Below are 23,056 nucleotides of genomic sequence, written 5' to 3'. Positions count from 1 at the left end.
ACCTGAGACCACGAGCCATGTGGCAGAGCAGTTCTCCTGGGTTCCCTTACCCTATGTTCTCCACCCGGGTGCCCTTCCCAATAAACTCACTTGCTCTATCAGCACGTGTCTCCTCGGACAATTCACCTCTGAGTGTTAGACAAGAGCCCAGTTTTGGGCCCTAGAGGGGTCCCCTTTCCTGCAACACAATGACTCTAGAGGGTTCAATACCAGGCAGGATGGAAAGCATGGTTTCCAGCATTCTTGGTCTGTCCAGGGGGTTGGGGCAGTGGGGTGGAGTCGGGGGTGGAGGATGGGTACCTGATGGCTCACTGATCCCACCTTGGAGAACCATGCACAGCAATGGTTTGCCTCCCTTCCTGAGTTGTGAACCTGTTTGAGCATCTGATGGAAACACAGACCCTTTCCAATTTAAGAACCCCTCCATACTATGATCCTCATAAGTCATTACCACAGGGTTCATGGCTGCTACTGCTATGTCACTTCAGTCGTGCCCGACTCTGTGTGACCCCATAGACGGCAGCCCACCAGGCTCCCCTATCCCTGGGATTCTCCAGGCAAGAACATTGGAGTAGGTTGTCATTTCCTCCTCCAATGCATGAAAGTGAAAAGTGAAAGAGAAGTTGCTCAGTCACGTCCGACTCTTCACGACCCCAGGGGCTACAGCCCACCAGGCTTCTCGGTCCATGGGATTTTCCAGGCAAGAGTACTGGAGTGGGGTGCCACTGCCTTCTCCGCAGGGTTCATGGGTCCAGGACCAATTGAGTAACTGATGAAAGTATAGAAAAGTAGGCATTACATGCTTTTCCTTCAAAAACAGAGTGAAGAAGACTTAACATCTATATATATTTGGAAAGAACTAGGCATCCAACTGGTACCTGACAGCATGCAAGTACTTTTACCGAGTTCACAGAAGGCAGAATTGAGAAGGCTTCCTATCTTAAGTACAGGACAAGACCAAGAGAACAATAATACTTGAAGTTCTCGCGCACTGCCGAAACAGAAAATGTAAGAAATAATCTGACCCTGACAGCTGCATCTTAATGGCCAATACAGGGAATCAGTAGAATCACAGCAAAACTTTTCAAAAAGAACCATGATATCATTGCAACACGTACTCCTTAAAGTCCCATTTGCCGGAATATCCCATAAAATAAAACCTGTGAAAAACTTGAAAACAATGTTCTTGCATTTTAAAAGACAGAATGAGGGAAACATGGGTGACTCTTCACATACTAATGAAATCCTTGCCAGGATCACAGGGACAAAGACGTGAAGAGGCCATTTAACTCTTTAGTGTGGAACACGTGGCATTATGTTCTGTGGCTTTAAAAGATCATTCATGTCTCCTAATTTTTTAGGGAACAGCTTACCTTTCAAACTGCAACAATGTTAGCGTAGAATTTTTTCCTTACATCTTCATAATGTAATATTGTTTCACTGATGAACCAGTAAATTGTCAGCTCTATTCATTTATGTGGCGCGAGCAAGGATCCAACCCAAAAAAGGAAAAAAAAAAAAAAAAGTGAGGTCAATTTCTTTGGCTGCTGCATTTAATAAAATCTCCCAGGCAAGAGAGTTAAGCACACATTAATAGCTATGACTTAGCCACCTTCTGCAAGTCTTTGATTTTCCTATATATACTCAGGGCTGTATTAACACTAGCGCTAAGGGACAGTCCTCATGGCTTGTTCTAAGTTTTCTTCCTTCTCAGCTTTATCAGATTTATTAATCTTCCGCTTCCCTCTTATTTATAGTGCATGCTCTGGTTAAGGTTTGAAAGCATTTTCCATTTTAACACCCATTTATAACTTTCAGAAAAAAAAATCCTTCTATCACAGGGCTCAAGGGACTTTCTACTTATTTCACATTGGTCTCAAAACAAACAAGTTTCTCCAAATGGTGTGGGTGGGGGGTGGTTCTTATTTCTCCCATTCTCAATATGAGACAAAAGGAAGCAGGTTGAGAAGGACAAGTTTCCTAATGGAAAAACTCGAAGGTTCCGGTATTTTTTTGGTTTCTGTTTGTTTTAAATTTGGTGGCACCTTGTAGCATGTGGGATCTTAGAATCCCGACCAGGGGTCAAACCCACACTCCATGCTTTGGAAGCCTGGATTCCCAACCACAGGCCCACCAGGGATCCCATAGTCTCAGTTTTCAATAAGCCCACCGTGCATTTACCAAACGCGCTCTTTTTCAAAATCCTGTTTTTTCATAGAGTGTTTATCAGAGGAAATGGCTAGATTGAAACTAATCTAAAGATTGAAACTAATTTTGTAAAAATGTCAATGTTTTACCGATCTTGACCTACAAAAATGGCAATTCCATACAATCTAACTCAACAGATCTCATATCTATACCCTAATATAAAACTGTTCGGAGCAATACATTGATCACTGGGATATCCAGGGGGATTCTGTGCTGGACTTGGGGCCCAGGGGAGGGAGAAGGGAGAAGAAAAAAAGGTTGTGACCAACAGATAACTGAAGGGTCCTAACAATTTGTTTGGTGCAGGTTCTTGTGCAGTTTGTTCAGTAAAAGATGTGGGAAACTCATTAATTCTATGGCACCAGGCCATTCCCATCACACCCCTTGAGGCATGAATGTGGTAACTGTAGACTTCGGGGAGTGAACACTTCAAAGAGATGCCTGTGCTGTGATTAGAAGATTCTCAGAGGGGCTCTAAATCGTATTCACTCAAGACACCCTTCAAACCCACAGCTTTTTGCCTTTTCTTTAAAGAACGAAGTTAAAAGTAAAATGCTTGACAATTAAACAAGATTGAGGTTTCAATTTCAACTTTGCCTTAATACCCCAAGACTACAAGAAGCAATTGGAACCAAACTTTGATCATTTGCTTTCACACTGAAGAGGAACTATTAGAGCACTCGAGAAACAAAGGGATCATTTTAAAAGTTTTTGCATGAGGGAAGGCTGATGATCAACGAAGCCAGGAGACCAAGGAGGCTTCTGGCATAGAATGGAATTCGACAGCGTGTAGAATCAAGAAAGGGAGATGCTAACTAACAGAGAAAGACAAATATCATATGTACCACCTATACGTGGAATCTAAAAAATACAATACAAATGAACTTAGTTCCAAAACAGAAATAGACACACAGACATAGAAAACAAATGCCATGATTACCAAAGGGGACAATAGGGGGCAGGGGGTGTTGTTAACTTAGGAGTTTGGGATTAACAGAGAAACACTGCTATACATCAAATAGGTAAACAGCAAGGTCCTACTGTACAGGGAACTGTACTCAACATCTTCTAATAATGGAAAAGAATCTGAAAAATTCAGTTTTGTATGTATATATAACTGAATCACTTTTCTGTATGCTTAAAAGTAACATGACATTAGGAATTAGCTACATTTCAACAAAAAAAGAACCCCCCTCCAAATAAAGAAAAAAAAGATGCTCTGCAAATAGGGTATATTTGATATACTTTAATGAGAAAGAAGGCTAAATCAGTTGCATGTGAGAATCTAACCCTATTTATATTCTAGGACTGTGAACATAGGAAGCCTGTTAAAAATCTGTAATTTGTACAAATATAATGAAACATTAAGAGAGAGTTCACTCAAGTGACACTACAGGGTAAGATGCCTTTGGAATCTAATTTAGATTGTTTATTATTATTATTATAAAGAAAGTCTAGGATTCCAGAGTATGAAAGAATGATTTGAAGGACAAAAATCCTTCTGGGGCTGAGTTCATCAGATAATATGTTACTGTCCAGGTAATCATGCCAATGGTCATGACCAATGTGGTTGTGATTTCAAGTTCACATTTAAAATACGTAACTGGTCAAAGCCTATCTCTGAAATCAATAAAAATTCAAACTAACATTTACACTGTGGTTATAGTCTTGGGAACAGCTTCTCCTTTTGACCTCACATGTAGTGCTTATCTCTGAGCAGAGGCATTCAACTCAGGATCTTCTTAGTGTGACCACCACCACTTGCAGGGGCAGCCCAGGTCAGTGGGCAGTGGGACACTGGTCTTGGAATCTTGGGGAGGAAGAGTTACTGCCTTAGTCACTACACTCCCTTTTAGACATGCACAAGACCTCAGAAATTGTTGCAAGTAGAGGAAAGATAGATGCCTAGTGCTTCTAGAATTCCTGATAGAAGAATTGGGAGTCTTCTGAACCCAATGGGACATGAGCTAATTGTCCATGGCTAATTGGGGTCTTGTTATTTGGGGGTTCTTGAAAGGTAGGGATAAAGGAGGAATTAGAACCGAGCCCTTTGATCACTTTTCCCCCTCCCCCAGTTTTTGCATACTTTTGCCATAAATCTTTCATGCCCCACTTCAGACTCTGTTCCATTCAGGGACTGGTAATGAAGGAAGATGGATGGGCATTGGAAGGGTATGTGGAACTTATTCATATTACCTCAATGGTCTCCTCTTACTACAAAATGTAATATACATATCCCCAGATCAATTTCATTCTAAATGGTGACAACCAACCCAGGTGGAAGATTTCTTCTTCAATATTGCAGATAATGTACTAAAGAATAGAAAACAAACCTGTTGTAGACCTGAAGGTGTGTCACAGTTTGATAGAGATTTTTGTGGGTAATTGAGAAACTCACTACCATGTATCTCATCTTTTTCCTCATCAGAAGATAGTCTGAATTACAAACAACCAGTTTTACAATGTACAGTGGGACACTGCTATTTTATATACTGGGAATTACCTATCCTCAATTCATTATTGAGACTGGACATATGAAGTCACAAAAAATAAATTCATTCCAGGATGAAAAACTACCAGATACACGCACATAGATTTCTGCTTTGCACAACTTCGCTGGACATTCTTTCACAAAGATTACAATGTGATGGTGCCACATCACCATGACTGCACAAAGTGGGGCTGGAGGAGAAAGCGTCTGAATTTTTTCCCCCAACCCAGAGTTTATTTTTAAAGCAAAGCCAGAGAATCAAGTTACCAGTTTCCCATCACTCACAGTCACTGACCCTAAGGCAAGAGAACTTGCACCACCTCAATCCCCACCACCAGCAGCTCTGAGTAGTAACCTCCTTAGGAAGATGGCGAATTACCTCTCTGCCTTCTAATAGATATTCCAACACAAAGAGAAGCTATTAAGCACATAATGTTCATAAATTATGGTGGCACTACAGTGGAACCCAATAATGGCTATCCTTGAGGAAAAGCATATTTTCAGTTCCAAAAACCTGAGGAATATGTCTTACTAGGACTAACCTGTAAAAAAGCTATGACAAACCTAGACAGCATATAAAAAAGCAGAGATACCAGTTTGCTGACAAAGGTCTGTATAGTCAAACTATGGGTTTTCCAGTCGTCATGTACAGATGTGAGGATTGGACCGTAAAGAAGGCTGAGCACCGAAGAATTGATGCTTTTGAAATTTGGTGCTGGAGAAGACTCCTCAGAGTCCCAAGGAGATCAAACCAGTCAATCCTAAAGGAAATCAACCTTGACTGTTCCTTGGAAGGACTGATGCTGAAGCTGATGCTCCAGTACTTTGGCCACCTGATGGGAAGACTTGACTAACTGGAAAAGCCCCGATGCTGGGAAAGATTAAAGGCAGGAGGAGAAGGGGACGACAGAGGATGAGATGGTTGGATGGTACCACCAACTCAACAGACATCAGTTTGAACAAACTTTGGAATACAGTGAAGGACAGGGAAGTCTGGCATGCTGCAGTCCATGGGGTCACAAGAGTTGGCCACAACTGAGCGACTAAACAATAACACCTGTAACATACTAACAGATACCAAAGCCTGGATATCATACACTTTCAAAATGTAAATTAATGGCAGAGGTTTTATAAAAGGGAGAACAATAATAGTTCCTTTGACTCAACTAATATGACTTTAGTACACTGTCAGTAGTAGACAATAAGCAGAATAAATTCCAAAGCTTTCTAGACTCCCAGCCATATGTTATTCACATCGTTATAAATAAGTGTGATTATTTGAAGATTTGTTTCAAGATTTCAAAAAAGGCAATCAGAAAAGATTATCCATAGGACTTCCCTGGTGGTCCAGTGGCTAAGACTCCATGCTCCCAATGTAGGGAACCTGGGTTTGATTCTTGGTCAGGGAACTAGATACCACATGCAACATCTAAGACCCGGTGCAGTCAAATAAATAAATAAACATTAACATAGAAAGAAAAGATTATCCTGGGAAGGCATAAGATGTACATCTTTGGGAACAAAGATGACTTCAGTCTGACAATCCCCTGATCAAGTGTGCTATAATTAAAAGAGAAACAGGGAACAATATATTCAACGTGGTATTTTAAAATGACCCTTGAAAGGAAGAGTAGGCCAGAGATTGGTATAGTTTTGAGAATGGATAATAGCCCATCAACGTAGATACAGCTTTTTCATTGATGGATACAACGTAAGGCTTTCCTCCAGTAAAGCTGAACTCCAATTTAAGAGTTCCATATTTAGATCTCCCAGTAGTTGCCACTATATAGTTAGTTTTCCTAAATCCAATAATATTGGCTATCTTCTGATGTCATTTCTGAGGGAGAGAACTCTTCTATAAGAAGGACATGGTATTTTAAAAATAAGTGGCCAAGATCCTCTATTCTAGCGCATTTCCAACCATTTTTCTTCCACTTTAACCCTGGAAACATGGAAAGTCAGAAAGGGAAAGGAACAAGGACAAGCAGCAGGAGAAAGTAAAGGTGAAAAACTAAGAGAAAAGAAAAATAATGGAAGGAAAGAGGAAGGTTAAACATGAGTGAGCACACAGTTCATTCACTCAAACTTGGAGTACTCAATGCAGTCAAATTCAAATAGAGGGCAAACTCCCCTTGGTTTATCACCCCTTTCCCTGAAGGATGCAAGAATGCCACGGCTGGCACAGATCCTGGAGATGGTCTACTCCAAAGTCCTCATGTCGTCAGTGAAGAAAATGAGGCCCTGGAAGGGAAAGTAACTTCAAAGTCAGGGCAGGAAGCCAGGTTCACTGTGGACCAGTCCAAGGGTCTACCAACCACAGCCACGTGAAAGCAATAAAGGCTCTTCTGAGTCATGCACACATGCTGTTGCTCAGACATGTCTGACTATTTTAGACCCCATGGACTGTAGGCTGCTGGGTTTCTCTGTCCACAGAATTTCCCAGGCAAGAATATTGGAGTGGGTTGCCATTTGCTCTTCCACGAGATCTTCCCGACCCAGGGATCAAACCCACATCTCTTGTGTCTCCTGCATTGCAGGTGGATTCTTTACCATCTGGGAAGCCCTTTCCGAATCACAGACAATCACTAATGATCCCAGGAGTGAAGCAAAATGGAGAGGCCCTTCTCTCTCTGGGGGGAAAAACACAGATCAGCTCACAGAATTTAAATGCATAGGAAGAACTGGAATTGGGCACGGCCACAGCCGACCCAGTTTCAGGGGTAATCTGGCCTGTGGAGACAGCACACTCTGAATTTAGGAAGCTCCAAGTCCAGTTTCTTACATTCCCAACAAACTGTCTCTGGTGGTGATTATGCCGTAACATTTCTGATGATTAATTAAGAGACTTTCATTACATCACTTGGCTTGTAATTAACAGCTCCCCCTGTCTTTAATAAAATAGATGGCATGATATAAAATAAACAAGGGGGACCAAGTGGTAGGTAAACCCAAGCCCAGATGATATCACCCTCCTCTGCTGTCAGGATGGAGGTGAAGACGCAAAAGGCTATGGAAAAGATGAGTGGGGTGTGCTGAAGAGGGAGACAGCGGGGAGAAGGCAGGCATTTGCTCAATCAGTACCTATTTTCAGAATTTCCTTCAAGCTGGCTCGGACTGAGAGTCATCAATTATTTAAAAGATGTAACATGATGCTTCCTTTGTTGAGGCAAATCTGCAAGCAGACCCCGAGAGAAAATAAAAAATGAATTAGGCAGAATGTATTAGTCTGCTTGAAGAAAACAAAGATTTAGCTATTGGGACTCACTCTTTTTAGAAACAGTTCAATTTTGTCTCCAAAATTCACAAACCTTTTTTCTCCCTCTCCTTACCTATTTATTTATTATTTTCTACAGTAGATCACACAAAAGGGGGCATGAATCATTTCCTAAACTTCTCCTTTCTTTTCAGATTCAGCTTGATGTATTGTCTTCATTTAAATTACAAATACACTAATCTGAAACACTGTTTACCAAGCAGCATTTTAAATGAAAGATATAGGAAATTGCATCACTCACATTTTAAAAATGACTTTAGACTCCGGACCTCATAAAAAACAGCCGACAGTGTTCTCTGTCTTGGCTGCTATATTTCAGTCCAGCTAATGAAATTCAATTAGTGAGCTTTGTACTTAGGACATTATGATTCTGATGGTTGGTCTGATCAAAACTGGTGTGCCAAGCCCTAGTTCTGTTTTCTGGCAGACCACAGTTAAAAGAAAAATTCAATAGGGTAGATTGACATGGGGAAAGTTAGTTTCAGAGGAACTCACTTCTCACCATTATTAAAAAAATATTGGAGGAGGAGAGCTGTTCCCTAGAAGGGTTTACATTACTCTGCCAACAAAGGTCCATCTAGCCAAGGCTATGGTTTTTCCAGTGGTCATATATGGATGTGAGAGTTGGACTGTGAAGAAAGCTGATCACCAAAGAATTGATGCTTTTGAACTGTGGTGTTTGAGAAGACTCTTGAGAGTCCCTTGGACTGCAAGGAGATCCAACCAGTCCATTCTAAAGGAGATCAGTCCTGGGTGTTCATTGGAAGGACTGATGCTAAAGCTGAAACTCCAATACTTTGGCCACCTCATGCGACTCACTGGAAAAGACTCTGATGCTGGGAGGGATTGGGGGAGGGAGGAGAAGGGGATGACAGAGAATGAGATGGCTGGATGGCATCACCGACTTGATGGACATGAGTTTGGGTGAACTCCGGGAGTTGGTGATGGACAGGGAGGCCTGGCATGCTGTGATTCATGGGGTCGCAAAGAGTTGGACACAGCTGAGCAACTGAACTGAACTGAATCAAATGGACTAACTTTTTGAAAAACCTCAATACCTAAGTCTGTCATTATCAGCGTTAGTCTTTCCAAAAATAGCAACTGACCTAAAATAGACCAGTAACCAACTAGAATCAATAAATCACAGATTTAATCCATTTTTAGGTTTGGATCTGCCTGAGATTGTGTTTCAAACAAAAAGTACAAACACTGGACTCTTAGTGATGTCTTTATGTTAATCTTGTTCTTGTTCAGTCGTTAGTAGTATTCGACTCTTTGTGACCCCATGGATGGTAGCTCACCATGTTCCTCTGTTCATGGGATTTTTCCAGACAAGAATCCTGGAGTGGGTTGCTATTTCCTTCTCCAGGGGATCTTCCTTAGCCAGGGTACCCATGTCCCCTGCATTGACAGGCGGATTCTTTACCACTGAGCCACCAAGGAAGCCCAATGTCTTTTATAGGCCTTCCCAATTAAACAAAGCTATAAGCATCACCACAGGAAACCCTGAGCCTTTACACTGAAAATTCAGATTATACCATCAGTACATGAGGTGCTGTATCTTTAACACCTGAAAGAATTTAACACTTGAAAACAGACACGCACTTAGCAAAAATCACTGGGCTGAAGCCCAGTACATTACATATCTTGATCCTCTACCTGGACCATTGGCCTTTGATTCAAGGGTACCACGTCTGCATGGATCAGGTTGAATGGCAAGACACAATCTAACTCATCATTATATGGCCTGATTCTTTGGACAGCAAAAGCAGACAAGCAAAAGTGGAAATTTCAGATGGACATATAGCCATTGGTCTGTTAATAACAACCCTAATTAACTAGCCAATTGAAACCTGAGCATCTATTTCATTTCCAAAGTTGTTTTCTTAAAACACAAACCAGGTCGTACCAGTTCTTTGCTTCTCTCACAGGGAATGACACCCCTGTCCAACTTGTGACAGACAGAAACCAAAAGAGCCATCCTTGGCATCTCTTCTGTGTCATCACGTCTTTCTCTCTTTCTGGAAAACAATTACGGGAACAATCATCTGAAATTCCAGAAGTGGAATCTGACTTCTTGGTCCACTCCTTGGAAAGCTGTTCTAGAAGCTTTTGGTTTTACCTGAGAGTGACCCAGGATTGAGTACAGATACTCAGCCTGGACTTCCTGTACCCTTGCTGCTATTTTTCTCTGACTCAAAAATTGTACATCCCCCATCTGTTCTTGATAGGAATATATCATATAGATATTTTTTATGATAAATCCATTTGGAAGTAAACTTTTTCTTGTGTCAAATGCAAAAGGGAAAATGCACACTCACTTCCTTCCCACAAACAGGCTGCCTCTGATGTGTTTTCTCAGAACTCATTAGTAAAATGCCTTGCTAGACTGTCTTGCTCCAGCTTGCTAGAGCAGAGTCTGCGCCTCTCTCCTCAAATCCACACTGACTGACTTCACATTGGTAGCTTGAAATCACACAACGGGAGTATTTACATCAAGGAAGTCACTAAATGTCACAACTCAGGTATTTTTACACTATGGTTACCAAAGGGAAAAGGTGAGAGGAGGGATAAATTAGGAGTCTGGGATGAACATATACACACTACTCTATATAAAATGGGCTTCCCAGGTGGTTCAGTGGTAAAGAATCTGCCAGTCAATACAGAAGATGTGGATTCACTCCCCAGATTGGGAAGACCCTCTGGAGAAGCAATGGCAATCCACTCCAGTATTCTCGCCTGGGAAACCCCACAGAGGAGCCTGGTGGGCTGCAGTCCATGGGGTCACAGAGTCAGACACAATTTAGCGACTAAATAACAGTATATAAAGTAGGTAATCAAGAAGGACTTACTGTATAGCACAGGGGAATCTACTCAATACTCTGTAATAACTTATATGGGAAAAAAGAATCTGAAAAAAAAATGGGTTTATGTACAACTGAATCACTTTGCTGAACACCTGAAAATAACACAGTATTGTAAATCAATTATACTCCAATATAAAATTTTTTAAAAATCTGGTGTTTTTTCATCCCCTTCCCTCACAGACAGTTTACCAGAACATCACTGGAAAAGGCTTTAATTCACTGTTTTCTTCTTTGCAAATAAAAGGTACTATAGAGTGTTTTGCATCGACACCCATCCTTTTTCTTCTCTTTTCCTCTTTTGAGGGGATGCTAGTCAGAAGTTCACCACCTCATTCCTTGGCACCAGGCTTGACCATCTTTCCCAGCCACCCTTGCAGGTAGGTGTGATCAGGTGATTGAGCTTCCCTCCATGGAAAGAGACTAAAAGTGATAGAAGCCTCTCCATACTTGGACTGCAAGCCACCCCCACAAATACATTCCATAGTTTTTCCCTTTTCACGGGCTTCTGTAGATGCTATGGGCAACCCTGGATGCCACTCACTGAAGAAAGAGAGTGATAGGATAAGAAGAAATCAACCTTCAAATCCCTTCTGGAAAGAGACTTATCCCAATTGGGAACATCCATTGTGAACTTCAAATGTGAGAAACAATAAAGTTTTTTTGTTTGAACAATTTACTATTTGAGGGTTTGTTTGATTCACCAGCCACCATGGCTATAACTGAGCATTCTTTCTCCTCTTCTTTCAACCACTGTCTTTCCTCTCCCAGCTGATGTGATAAATCCAGGGATGAAGACTGATCAAGACTGAGAAGACCGAAAAAGGAGTCCTAATATATAATACTGACTTCTCACATAGAGTTTCTGTTTCACTTAAGAGTTTGGAGTTCTATGTGTTGTTCATGTCAATAGTCATTAGCCAGAAATCTGTGTTATTTCCATATGCCTGTGGTACTGTGTGTAGCTCATTCTTTCTCCCTTTAGTGATGTCATCTAAATAAAATGTTCCAGTTTATAATCATACCCACATCAGATATATACAAGGAATTCAATCCATATGCCCTATATCAAGGAAATTAACTATAAAGGCAGTATCAATATTATACAATTAAAATGAGGGCTCTTAACATATTTAATTTCCCCCTGACCTGACTTTCTTCACTCATCGTGAACAAAAAGTATGACTTCATTACTTGCAAATAGTCCGGATTGCTTAATGTATTCTAGAAGGAACTAACAGTACACATACATGTACTCAAGCACACATGTTTCTGCCGCTATCGGGGCCAAAAATAATAAATAAGGTAAAGATAAGGAAGCATTCTAAATTGTCAACCATGTAGGCTTAGTGGAACTCTAAATGTATTTTTAGTCCATATTTATTTATCTTAAGGTTTTCTCTTTCTATAACACTCAAGGTAAAGAAAAAAAAAGAAGGGAGGGAGGGGGAGAAAAATAGAGAAACCAAAAAAAAATTGTTTCAATCTCTCCATATTATTTACTATATAAAGCATCACACATTTTCCTCCTTGCAAGCCTGCATAAAAAGTCTATTTGGGAGTGTTTGGAATTGTTGTGTTTTTAAAAATTTAACAATCATAGCTCTGAAGCTTAATCACTTGTATGTGTTACAAGACCAGATGGTTCAAGTGGGTGTTTGTTTACAAGCTCTTTGTATAAGGTTTTTTAGCTGCTTCTTAGTCCAAAGTTGGATATTTCAACTAACCAAGAAGGCAATGAGGAATGAGAAGCCACTGGATTTCACAGATCCCTGGATTATTAGACTTCATCCACTATCATCCTGCGCACCTGTACAGGGGAGGGTTCAGGGCCTAAGAAACAATAACATTTGCATGCCACGCTCTGAGTTCTTCATGGAACTCACACAGGCTCTAGAGGAAGAAGGCATCTACCCTGGGCTCAGCACTGCTGGCTGCTGGCAGTGGACCAAGCAGAGAAGAACAGAGCACCCTGCCTTCCTAACATCTTTAACTACCTTGAAGCTCTAGAATTTAAGATGTTTCCTGTTTTAACTGGCTTCGAGAACTGAGTTGTTTGACCAGTCTCATCCTCCTCCAGCTTTCTCCTTCCTGATGTGGATGAAAGGAGAGAGAGACAACCTTCTTGGTGGCTGCCCCATTCTCTGTTTCCTCTGTACTAACCACACAGCCAATACTGGCAAACGTGCAAAGGATGCAGGTTTATTTACCGCAAAGTAAGTCCAATAACATTAAAGGTTCTTTAAAAGAGAATGAAAAGTTTCATCAAGGGACAAACTTTAATGGCTTTGAAAAGATGAACATACACTTCTTATTTTCTGGATGAGAAAATCCCCTTATAGTTCACTGTCTACTCTGGGGCTCACCCTCTCTCAACGAAAGAAGGCAATCAATACTTCCTTATTTTCATTCTTAATAAGATTAATGATGTTCAGCACAGTTATCCCACCTAGAATTAATACCTTACAACACGAGCTATCTGTCCTTCATGGGTTCCCCAAACTGGTATCCTTCCTGTGACTACCCATTCAGTTCCAAGAAGTAAGATATTAAAGCAAAAGGGGCAAGAGACGTACATGGATATCTTAGCATTTCAGTGAACTTCTATCCATTGTACAACCAACTGACAAGAAATTACATCCCAACAAAAATGGGTTTGATCATTATCATTTCAGGCATTTGATTCCTCTTATTTATTAGTTTGGTGGATAGATCTTTCCACAACTTCTTTGGATTAACTCAGGAAAATGTGACATAATTGAACTGCATCTTTAGAATAAGGCTTGAGAAGGGAATGGCAACCTACTCCAATATTCTTGCCTGGAGAATTCCATGGACAGAGGAGGCTGGTAGGCTACAGTCCATGGAGTCACAGATTTGAACATGACTGAGTGACTAATACTTTCACTTTAGGATAAGGAATGCACATCACTTATTATTCGTTCTCCAAAGAGCCACACAATATTTTGCACATAGCTGGTGTTCCAGAAAAGGATGTTGAATGAACGAAGGAATAAATTACTAGCATTGATTATTCTCTTCCAATCTTAATGAATGCAAAATTTACTTTAATACATGTCATTAGCCTTGGCAAAGTAAAGTCAGGAATACCTAGATACATGAGCATATTTATGACATGTGACTCTTTAGCCTTCTGAAGACAACTCTTAAGAAAGAGCATTTTCCCCAAACAAACAAAAAGAACCAACTGATATTTTAGAAGAGAATATGAAGTATGCTTTTTCTCTCAACACTTGATAATCATTTGCTTATAAAACTAACAAAAAAGACACACATTAAATCAGGGATGTCTAAGTGATCTCAGAAATAGGGTCATCTGTCCCTATAATATGGCAGCATGAATAAAACAAACATGTTCCAGATTCTTCCATGTATGTATCCCGACTCTGAAGCCCAAACAAAAACCTGTCAATAAACTGTGAAATTAGGGGGAAATAAAAGTGTTTTCGTTGTTTATAGCCTTTAATAAGGAGAGTGTGTATAGTCAAATTCAAACAGACTTGAAATATTGTCTTGATTTTTTTTTGACTGTGCCAAGTGGCCTGTGAGATCTTAGTTCCCCGACCAGGGATTGAACCCAGGCCCTCAGCAGTGACAGTGTGGAGTCCTAACCACTGGACCTTCAGAGAATTATTTGTCTTGACTTTTAACAAAAGAAATCAAACTTAGCACATATACTTTCTATGGTAACAGTGTCCACCATAGAGTAGTTGCTATGGACTGAATGTTTATGTCCCCCTGAAAATTGTATGTTGAATCCTAATGCCCAAAGTGATTGGCATGTGGCCTTTGGGGTGATTAGATTATGAGAGTGACACACATCCACTGTGGTGGGATTAATACCTTTACAAAAGAGGCCTGAGCGCTCCCTTGTCCCTTCTTCCATGTGAAGTTGCTGCAAAAGACACCATTTGAGATGAGGACCTCACTGGACACCAGATCTACTGTAGCCAGGACTGTGGACTTCCCAGCCTTCAAAACTGTGAGAACTGAATTTCTGTTATTTAAAAGCCACCTAATTTAGGGTACTTTCTGATAGCAGCCCAAATAGACTAAAACAGTAGTCAACTTTTAACCAAAACTTGTTAAATGAATAAATGTATATAGCAGCCAATTCTGTATCACGGTAAAGATGTGGCTTGGGTATAGAGAATTAAACCCAAACTCAACTTCTGATTTGCTAAAAATCCTTCCCTTGCTGTGCACAATGATTTTTTATTCTTATTTGTGACATAAAATGAACGGGCACTGGAAACAATGTTTAAAATCAAGATGGGATTTTTCAAAATGCATCACTTCCTAATTATACTACTATATATTTGTCTTGCCTATGTTTTTCAAAAAGATTATGTCTATTGTATCTGGGTAGCAGAAATACTATATAACAGGGGCTACTGTGATTAGAACATGAAAGTATCTAGGTAGGGTATTTTATACCACAGAAATTGGCAAACTCTACAGTTCAGGATTTGATTTATTGTTTGGTTTACTGTCTTGTCTTCAGAAATGATGGATAAAATGTAAATAAAGCAAATTTAATTAATAAAATAAAATGTCCTTTCACGCTAAAAAAAAAAAAAAAAGATGTGATTTTCCTTTCATTATATCCTTCTAAAAAACCTTGGGAAAATCTAGCTCGGCTTCTGCACACATAGAACTACTCTTCTGCAGACAGAAGGGGAGCAGAAACACCAGCAGTAGCTATGAAATATCACTGGTGGTCACTATTTATGTTTTATATACTGTCAGCAGCAACATGGTCATTTAGCATCGGACACAGTTATCCAGGCACTTAGATGATGCAGCAAGTGTCAATACTGATGCTACTATTTATAGCCCAATAAACTATCCTTTGAACAATATTAGAAACATTAAGCTTAGGTAGCACTCAAAGTACTAATGCCTTAATATAGATATATTGCTATAAGCATAGTTTACAACACGGAACATAAACACAAATCCAGTGACACTAATAAATCACTTTCTTGACTGCTTAAAAATGTACTGCCAAAATGGGCTTTATGCATTACACAATGGAGCAGAAGGCAGCGATATATATTTAAATTTTCCATTTTTAAGCTGTCACTCAAAAACTTTTCATCCTTTTTTTAGCTTATTGATCTTACCGGCTTGTGATAACTGCTTCAACTGCTTGGTTGAGCTGTTTTTAGCTTCCGCTTCTTTTTAATAAGAGCTAAATCAGGAATCATAAAATGCTACTAATTTAGCATATTTCAATAGAGATGGAAGTTACAAACAGCATGAAAATAGTGCGATTCTCATGTCTTATTGCCCTAGAATCCCAGATTTAATTACCATGTGGTATAGTATGATGAAGGGGATAGTGATGCTATGTATCACTACATACACACTGAAAATAAAACTTGTTTTAAATATGCTAAAATAGTTGCTCCAGGTTTCCTGATCCCTTCAATTAAATATTTTTGCACATGAATGAATTATATGTGTGTATATATACAGGTTTTTAATTGTTATTGTATATAGAATAGATTCTGTGCTATTATTTCCTTTCTTTTTGGTTCATTTACAAAGAAAGCTCCATTCTTAAGGTGTCTGCTATTCCTTACCTTTCAATATATTGTATTGGCCAAAAAGTTCATTCAGGTTTTTCCATGAGATCTTATGGAAAAACCCAAATGATATTCTTGGCCAACCCAACACACCTGGCATCAAAACAACCAAAATATCATCAGTAGAACAGCTGAACTGATTAGCTAGTTACCTGGTCAACCAACTTGCATCATCCCCTCCATACCATGCATGCTCTTCAGCTTGCACTGGCAAACTGTTAACCACAGTCAGAAAACTTCTCAAGGCTGATTTTGGATCAGAACCTTGTCCTCTCAGACCTGTGTCTGCTCTCAAAGAAGACTGTCTCTGAACTCTTCAGCAAATTGCAGTTTGCTTCTCCCCTCACTGCTAGCCCCAAAGTTCAAGGTTCAGTATGGAAGAAAGCGGTCCTCATAGCTCATTGCCCCTATTTTGCAAACGGCTGCATGGAATGCAGAAGCCACAGCTCCCCAAGGCCTGATCCATAAAAAAATATCTCCGTGACCAGTATACTGTGTGGTTGTGGTCGTGGCTCTGAGTACAGCCCTGAATCTCACCCACTCAGACAGGACAAAGTACTGGATTTGCTCACAGGGCAAATCCCATCACACCTTCCCCCATCCTCCCCAGAAGGGGTGATAGTAGCAACTATTAAGCAGCCATGAAGTTTATTCTCAGAGGCAAGAACAGCTGGAATTTTAGTTATCATCATCATATCTAGCTTCTGAGAGAACCTTGAGAGCATGCAAAATAGCCATATTAGTTTAAAAAGTGCAGATGAGTGAAGGGAAGGCTTTTCTTTCAGTGTATTTAAAATCATTAAAACTCTTCCATAAATAGTTCTTGCTCACTTGACAGCTCCTAATGTCAATAATGTTAAGCTTCCTGCATCATTTCAAACTGAGCCCCCAATTCGTTCCTGACACAGCCTTGGTGCCAGCTTCTAGCAGGTGGCCACCACCAGGAGTCATCATGTTTCAATAGAACTCACCATTCTGTTTCCGTATCCCTTGCTTCCACAAATGCTACTGCTTCGTTGAACATGTCTCACAATCACACACATTGCCCCTCTGGTTTGTGTACCATCTGTGTATGTAAATGCATGTGGGCGGGTGCACACCCAACTGGAGGGGCACATTTTCATTCCTCTTCCACATCAATATGGTGATGAATTTCCCGCCTAGAGCTTTTCTGACAGCTGGACGAAATGGTAGCTCCAGTGACCAGGGATGTCCTGGCTTCTCCTTGCAGAAAGGTATTCAGCGCACGTAATAATTATCCATCCATCTCGTTCACACTAAAGGCATGGCAATGCAATTTTAGCCTTATAATCAAGACCATATGACAAAAAACCAAGGCCATTAGGGACCAATTTTGAGGATTCTCTGCAAGACCATGATTTTCCAACTGCACTTACATATGCTGAATAGTTACCTCTGCACGACCGCACCTGCTCTCATTTATGGAGCCCTCTGTTTTCCAAAGCTATTCTTAATAATGAAATAGGGTAAAGTTTTAAAGGCTGGCTGACTTTTTTTTCCTTCATTAATTTTTTTTTTCATTTCCCTAAGCATAGTATGAAAACGCTGAGGGTGAGGTTTCTGCTCACGCCACTGACCATACTTCAGGGTCTGCTTTTCTCTCTCTCTTCTTCGCTTCCCCCTCTGCCCTGACACCTCCCATCCTTCCTCTCGGCCCTGCCTCTGATCTGAAGCCTGATCTTCCTGGCCCATAGTTGCTCCACATGGACTTCTGACCACCCCACTTCAGGTTCAGTGACATAATAATAATGATGTCTCTGAGAGAACATGATGTCATCATAAATCTAGGAGCTGTCCAGCAAAGACTCCGCTCGTAAAGTAGAAAGATCGCCAGAGTTACTTTGAAATAATATAAAACATGGCTCAAATATTCTTTCATGTCTTATATAAAAATGTTTAGAATAATGAATAAAAAGCCATACCCTTTGGTAGATAAAGCTATAAATACTAAAAGCAATAATATGGTCCAGAATTAATGATTTATCAATTTGAGAGGCAGTGGGGAAAAGTAATCATTCGACTAGTAAGAAAAAACACATTATAAAGCCTCCACAAAATAAAAAACGGCCAAGATGCTAGATTTTACTACCATTACTTTGGACTCTCTATGTATAGACTCTGCTCAATCTTATTTTTTAATCGTTCAAGGGACAAGAAATTATCTCCAAACATCAATTAATTGTCACCTTGGTTCCTTAGCTCATAAGAGGGCATCATATTATCTCATCTCTGGACATTTTTCTAAAATTACGAGATAATGGACCTTTGAATGCAAGTCCATCACTATTTTTTTAAATTGTAAGACAGCATTGATAAATAATGTCATAAGCAATAACTCAGGATAATAACACACACACAAAAAAAACCTCCATAAAGTTCCTCTCCATGGAAGAAGTAGTCATACATTGCAGATGGCCATGTTTGGGAAAGTTCTGTGAAGATACCCAACAAAAAATTGTTACCTCTGCATTGAGGCCATCAAAATCAATCTGTTTGTTTTGTCCAATGCTCTGGAAATACAATTGTTATCCCTACTTCTCACTGCTTAATTTAACACAATGAATCTTGGCCTGTTCTTAGTAAACAAGGGCAGAATGTATTGTGCAATTTCCAATATAATGCACTAAAAAGTTTCCTACTTACTTGATCAAGGCACGTGGAAACAAGCGGATCGTATATAAAAGGAGCCAATGATCTTCGCTTGAGCATTCCACCGGTTGAACAAAGTTCTGATTATCTAATCAGGTTCTAAATATGTGCAGATAATGTATCATCTATAAGAGGGTATAATTCGTGTTAAAATATGAGCTGTTTCCTCAATTAAGGTACTTGCCAGCTGACAGGCAGAGGAGTAAGTTGTGACATCTCAGTAGTGATCCCAACCTGAGTATGTGTGAAGTTAGCTGTTCCTCTGATTGTCACCTCACTGGAACTATTTGCATTGGCAACAGCACATGGAGTTGGTTCTACCTTAAATGTGCATCTCTTAAAATGCCTTCTGCCCAGTGGTGCTGCTCTGGAAATAAAGCCATTATGTTACCTAGAAGCTAACCTGTCACATGCTTGACAATGCGGTTACAGACAATAGAAAGGGCCAAATCTTTCAGAAGAAATCATACAATTTTGAGAGCTACCAAAGGTAGGTGTGAACAATTCCTGTGTCACTCATGTGCCAATCACTTATCTCTCAAAAGTATTAAATCAAGGAATAAACAAAACCAAACTTTAAAGTAGAAAAGGAAAAAAAAAAAAAACAAACAGGTGGAAGCCTAGTATTCTGCAATAATCTTAAAATTATACTTTTAACCATAAAGGTGATAAAGAATTCAAGATGATGAAGACAAATTATGAAAAGCATTGTATCACTGTGATGCCAGATGAGCAATGGATAACAGTCATTCCAAAAACTCTAGAAGTGGAAAAGGCTCTGTTAGATTTGTATATCTTTGCTCAGCTTTGGAAATACCTCTTTAATTTTGCTCCCTTCCTCACTCGTAATTAAATACTTCCTCCAGTCTCCTCTGTTGATTATTCTTCATTTCCTCATCCCTGAATTGTTAAAGAAGCTAAAACCTTCCTCCTTTCTATTCTACATTCACTCCCTAGGTGGTCACGGCTATCCTCTGTAATTTTAAATACCATACATACGCTGACAAATCACAAATGCATAACTTTAGCCAAAATGTTTCCTCTGAACTTCAGCCTCATCAATCCATCTTCCTACTTCCTATACAATTCATTTGGATGTCTATTATGCATCTCAAAAGTAACATTTCCAAAATGAGTACTGATTATCCCCTGTCCTCAAATCACGGAGCACCATCTCTGAGCACCCTTGCTGTTCCCTCTGCGCGAAGTTTCTTGTTCCCCATATCTGCCGACCCATTTCCTCACTTTTTTTAGTAACCTCTGGAATATTCTGACTAAAAAAGCAACCACATCTTCCCCATTTCTATTCTACTTATCCAGTTTTATTTTTTCCATAATATTTAGCATTAAGATGTGATATTTTTAATTGAAGTATAGTTAATTTACCATGTTGTATTAGCTTCCAGTATAGAGCAAAATGATTCAGTGATATATATGTATATATGTGTGTATATATGTATATATGTGTGTATATATGTATATATTCCTTTTCACATTCTTTTCCATTATAGTTCATTACAAGACACTGAATATAATTTCCTGTGCTATACAGTAGGCCTTTGTTATTTATCTATTTTATGTATAGTAGTACGTACCTGCTAATCCCAAACTTCTAATTTATCCCTACTCCTCACCTTTCCCCTTTGGTAATAAGCTTATTTTCGATGTTTGAGAGTCTGTTTCTGTCTTGTAAATAAGTTCCTTTGTACCATATTTTACATTCCACACATAAGTGATATCATATAATCTTTGTCTTTCTCTGACTTACTTCACTTAGTATTATGATCTCTAGGTTCATCCATGTTGCTACAAATGGCACTATTTCATTCTTTTGCACGGGTAAGCAGTATTTCATTGTGTGTGTAAACATGTGTAAACTTACTTTTTACTCACTTTGCTTCCTTTCCTTCCGAACTGTTTTCCTTTCACCTTTCCTTCTTTATTTCTCTCTGTCCCTGTTTCCATTTGTTTTTTCCTTACTTCCCTCCTTCTTCCTTCCTTTCTTTCATTATTTATCTCCCTATACCAAAATGTAAGCTCTATCAAAACAGAGAACTTCTGTTCACTGCTATAGGTCCATTCATTCCACAAGTATGCTGTCCACTATCATATTCCCAGATCCTAGGACAAATTTTTAACTGTCAAAAGTATTAAGACAACTATACATTTGGACTGTTTGCAAATTTAAACAAGAGAATTTTTAGTCTTCTACTCGGACACGACTGAGCGACTGAACTGAACTGAACTGTATTTCCTTAAAAAAAATTTTATATTTAAAAAGAAAAAAGAAACTTAAAACTAGGATTCCAAACAGAACCTAAAATCCATGACATGCTTTAAAAAAAAAAAAATGAGGCCGAATAATACATAAACCAAATAGACTTTCTAGAACAAAATGAAAAATTATATATAGAGATAGATAGACTCTATTAAGCAGAGTAATGATAGAATGGATAAATGAATCTTTGCTGACTGCTAGCCATGGGTCAGAAAATGTTAATCCTAACAAGAACCCCATAAGGGAAAATTCCCACTTTACAGATTAGGAAATTAAGTGTTTGATCAACTTCCTACATTTATATAGCTAATCCCAAAGCCAGCATGTAAACTGTATTATATTGTATCAGTTTGCCTAAATATACATACACATGGTGTGGGTATAAACTTAATGTGAATTAGAAACAACACTACAGAAAGAAGCCTGGAATACAAAGAAGAGAAAATGTAACAATTCTAGTCTCTTTGAGGCTTAACATTTTTAATACGCATATTTTAAATAAAATTATCACAATGTATGTATTTTTATAGTTCTTAAATTTTATTTTTCTGATAGTGAGTATAAAATATGTATCATATATGTAAATTATGAAACATTATAATAAAATGAACCTTCATGAATCCCCTATCCAGCTTAAGTAATAAGCATTGCCAAAACTGGTAAAGTTATCCAGGGACCTTTTTTAAATTGCACACAGCTCCATTCCTTACCAGGAATAAACACTGTCTTGAATTGTGTGCATATCATTCCTTTTGTTTTCCCTGGAAATTTTACCACAAGAATCTGTCCTTCAGTTCAGTTCAGTTCAGTTCAGTCGCTCAGTCGTGTCCGACTCTCCGCGACCCCATGAATCACAAGCACAAGTTGGAATCAAGATTGCTGGGAGAAATATCAATAACCTCAGATATGCAGATGACAGCACCTTTATGGCAGAACGTGAAGAGGAACTCAAAGGCCTCTTGATGAAAGTGAAAGAGAAGAGTGAAAAGTTTGGCTTGAAGCTCAACATTCAGAAAACGAAGATCATGGCATCTGGTCCCATCACTTCATGGGAAATAGATGGGGAAACAGTGGAAAGAGTGTCAGACTTTATTTTTTGAGCTAAAAAATCACTGCAGATGCTGACTGCAGCCACGAAATTAAAAGATGCTTACTCCTTGGAAGGAAAGTTATGACCAACCTAGATAGCATATGAAGAATCAGAGACATTACTTTGCCAACAAAGGTCCGTCTAGTCAAGGCTATGGTTTTTCCCGTGGTCATGTATGGATGTGAGAGTTGGACTGTGAAGAAAGCTGATCGCCGAAGAATTGATGCTTTTGAACTGTGGTGCTGGAGAGGACTCTTGAGAGTCCCTTGGACTGCAAGGAGATCCAACCAGTCCATTCTAAAATAACATAATTTACTTCTATCTGATATTTCAAGATGGTGTCATATGGCATATAGTCCTTTCTGGTTGTTGTTTTCTCATTAAATATTATTAGTATCTTTCTGGGAAATGGTAACCCACTCCAGTATTCTTGCCTGGAGAATCCCATGGACGGAGAAGCCTGGTAGGCTACAGTCCATGGGGTCGCAAAGAGTCAGACATGACTGAGCGACGGAATGGACGGACGGACGGATGATTTGTCTGTGTTGATGCACATAGCTGTGGTTCAT

General features: G+C 39.4%; 1 protein-coding gene across 5 annotated transcripts in view; it reads right to left on the bottom strand.

Annotated features, from left to right (window-relative positions):
• ESRRG (estrogen related receptor gamma) overlaps window positions 1-23,056 on the bottom strand; it is a 700,961-nt gene that overhangs the window by 486,216 nt on the left and 191,689 nt on the right. For 4 of the 5 annotated variants that reach the window (XM_055419897.2, XM_055419903.2, XM_055419900.2 and 1 more), the window contains exon 2: window positions 1,374-1,465. The gene's annotated coding sequence lies outside the window, so the exon portion shown is untranslated. Of the gene's footprint in view, window positions 1-1,373; window positions 1,466-7,780; window positions 7,872-23,056 lie in introns of all 5 variants that reach the window. The other variant, XM_055419899.2, reaches the window with a different exon arrangement.

This window comes from Moschus berezovskii, chromosome 17 (genome assembly GCF_049115385.1).
Source record: "Moschus berezovskii isolate FMDL1 chromosome 17, NW_MosBer_1.0, whole genome shotgun sequence".
NCBI lineage: Eukaryota > Metazoa > Chordata > Mammalia > Artiodactyla > Moschidae > Moschus > Moschus berezovskii.
This window is presented reverse-complemented; position numbering and strand designations above follow the sequence as displayed.